This window comes from Anastrepha obliqua, unplaced genomic scaffold (genome assembly GCF_027943255.1).
Source record: "Anastrepha obliqua isolate idAnaObli1 unplaced genomic scaffold, idAnaObli1_1.0 ptg000148l, whole genome shotgun sequence".
In the NCBI taxonomy this organism is placed as follows: domain Eukaryota; kingdom Metazoa; phylum Arthropoda; class Insecta; order Diptera; family Tephritidae; genus Anastrepha; species Anastrepha obliqua.
The window spans coordinates 37,501-40,000 of record NW_026562241.1 but is presented as its reverse complement, the minus strand read 5'-3'; the positions used below and the strand labels follow the sequence as shown (position 1 = coordinate 40,000).

Below are 2,500 nucleotides of genomic sequence, written 5' to 3'. Positions count from 1 at the left end.
TGATTAAGTCCCTGCCCTTTGTACATACCGCCCGTCGCTACTACCGATTGAATTATTTAGTGAGGTCTCCGGACGTGATCACTGTGACGCCTCGTGTGTCACGGTTGTTTCGCAAAAGTTGACCGAACTTGATTATTTAGAGGAAGTAAAAGTCGTAACAAGGTTTCCGTAGGTGAACCTGCGGAAGGATCATTATTGTGTTCCATATCCGTAAGAAAAACAAACAAACAAACAAACAAACAGACAAGCAAACAAACGAACAAAAAGAAAAAAAAAAAAAAAAAAAAAAAGAAAAAAAAAAAAAATTTATATAATTATTTTGAATCCATAATTCTTTTTATTCTTTTTCATTCAATTTGTGATCCATCAATTATATCATATTAAATATAATATATGATGGTACATTTTGTAATGTTTTTTCTTATTTTTTTCTTTTAAAAACCTTTAAACATGAAAATAAAAAGTGTGTACTTATTATTCATTTGATTGAATGATAAGTTAATTTGTTCACAATAACAAAAGTGGTATATATTTATTATATTATTATATATACATAAAATGATTAAAAAAATACAAAATAATTGAATCATAATAAATACCACCACTGTATTATTGTTGAACTAAGACATTCGCAACTTAATAAAAATGTTTAGAGTTAAATATATTTGATATATATTATTGAAAGAAAATCAATTTATATATTATTAATATTATTTAATTTTACTCTTTCAATTAATATATGCAAAAAAAAATTGACATTTGTTATAAATAAAAATAAATAAAAAAATACTCTAAGCGGTGGATCACTTGGCTCATGGGTCGATGAAGAACGCAGCAAACTGTGCGTCATCGTGTGAACTGCAGGACACATGAACATCGACATTTTGAACGCATATCGCAGTCCATGCTGTTATGTACATTAAATTCAATTTTAAAGTACTGCTTGGACTACATATGGTTGAGGGTTGTAAGACTATGCTAAATAAGTTGCTTATTCTTTTATAAAAATAATTGAATTTAAGCAAATGTGTATATTATTGGATTTTAAATAATTCATAATATTAATAGCAAAAAAAATAAAGATATATAATGAATTTTATTTATTATATATTCTTTAAAAAAAAAATCCTCTCAAATAAAATGAAATGATGAAAATATTGAATCTAAGTATTCTTTACAAAAAATTTTCATATTATTTATATATATATATAAAATAATAATTTATATATGTAATTAAAAGGAGGAATGTCTAGCATAAAAATTAAATTTTTTATTCTAGGATTGCCTCATTTTACATTATTATTATTTTTATATATTTACAATATATAAAAGGAGAAAAGAAAAATAGAGATGAAAAGATGATATAATTTTTTTATTAAATTGTGAGAAGATAAAAAAAGAATATTAAAACAACCTCAACTCATATGGGATTACCCCCTGAATTTAAGCATATTAATGAGGGGAGGAAAAGAAACTAACAAGGATTTTCTTAGTAGCGGCGAGCGAAAAGAAAATAGTTCAGCACTAAGTCACTTTGTCTATATGTCAAATGTGAGATGCAGTGTATGGAATATCTTAATATCTAGTATGAGAAATTAACGATTTAAGTCCTTCTTAAATGAGGCCATTTACCCATAGAGGGTGCCAGGCCCGTATAACGTTAATGATTACTAGAAAGATATTTCCAAAGAGTCGTGTTGCTTGATAGTGCAGCACTAAGTGGGTGGTAAACTCCATCTAAAACTAAATATAACCATGAGACCGATAGTAAACAAGTACCGTGAGGGAAAGTTGAAAAGAACTCTGAATAGAGAGTTAAATAGTACGTGAAACTGCTTAGAGGTTAAGCCCGATGAACCTGAATATCCATTATGAAAAATTCATCATTAAATAATTAAAAAAATAATGTGCATTTTTTTCATATAAGGACATTGTAATCTATTAACATAATAAAGTATTTATCAAAAGATCATTGGTGATATTAAGTTTATTTAAATTAATTTGCTTTTTAAGCATATTAACATAAAATAAATACTAATGATTTGATAAAGTGTTGATAGATTTTATTATATATAATGCTAAAATTCATTTTTTGAATTTTACAAAAAATTTAATATCTATGATATTAATATTTATTTGTATGCATTTATATGATTAACAATGCGAAAGATTCAGGATACCTTCGGGACCCGTCTTGAAACACGGACCAAGGAGTCTAACATATGTGCAAGTCATTGAGTTATATTAAACTTAATGGCATAATTAACTTAACTTAAATATAATGGGATTAATTTTTAGTCTATTTTTTAATAAATAGTCAATTAATTCAATCCCGGGGCGTTCCATATAGTTATGTATAATGATAATTTATTATTATTTATACCTCTAACTGGAGCGTACCTTGAGCATATATGCTGTGACCCGAAAGATGGTGAACTATACTTGATCAGGTTGAAGTCAGGGGAAACCCTGATGGAAGACCGAAACAGTTCTGACGTGC

The 2,500-nt window shown here is 27.0% G+C and overlaps 2 non-coding genes and 1 pseudogene across 2 annotated transcripts in view; all 3 read left to right on the top strand.

The window, feature by feature from the left end:
* LOC129252079 (small subunit ribosomal RNA) overlaps nt 1–195 on the top strand; it is a 1,991-nt gene extending 1,796 nt beyond the window's left edge. Inside the window, exon 1 of the ribosomal RNA XR_008583243.1 lies at nt 1–195. This exon is cut by the window's left edge and continues 1,796 nt beyond it. This is a non-coding gene — a ribosomal RNA (small subunit ribosomal RNA).
* Nucleotides 196–787: 592 nt separating this feature from the next.
* Nucleotides 788–968, top strand: LOC129252090 (5.8S ribosomal RNA; annotated as a pseudogene).
* Nucleotides 969–1,410: 442 nt separating this feature from the next.
* The window catches only part of LOC129252087 (large subunit ribosomal RNA), a 3,986-nt gene continuing 2,896 nt past the window's right edge, over nt 1,411–2,500 (top strand). The window contains exon 1 of the ribosomal RNA XR_008583249.1: nt 1,411–2,500. This exon is cut by the window's right edge and continues 2,896 nt beyond it. This is a non-coding gene — a ribosomal RNA (large subunit ribosomal RNA).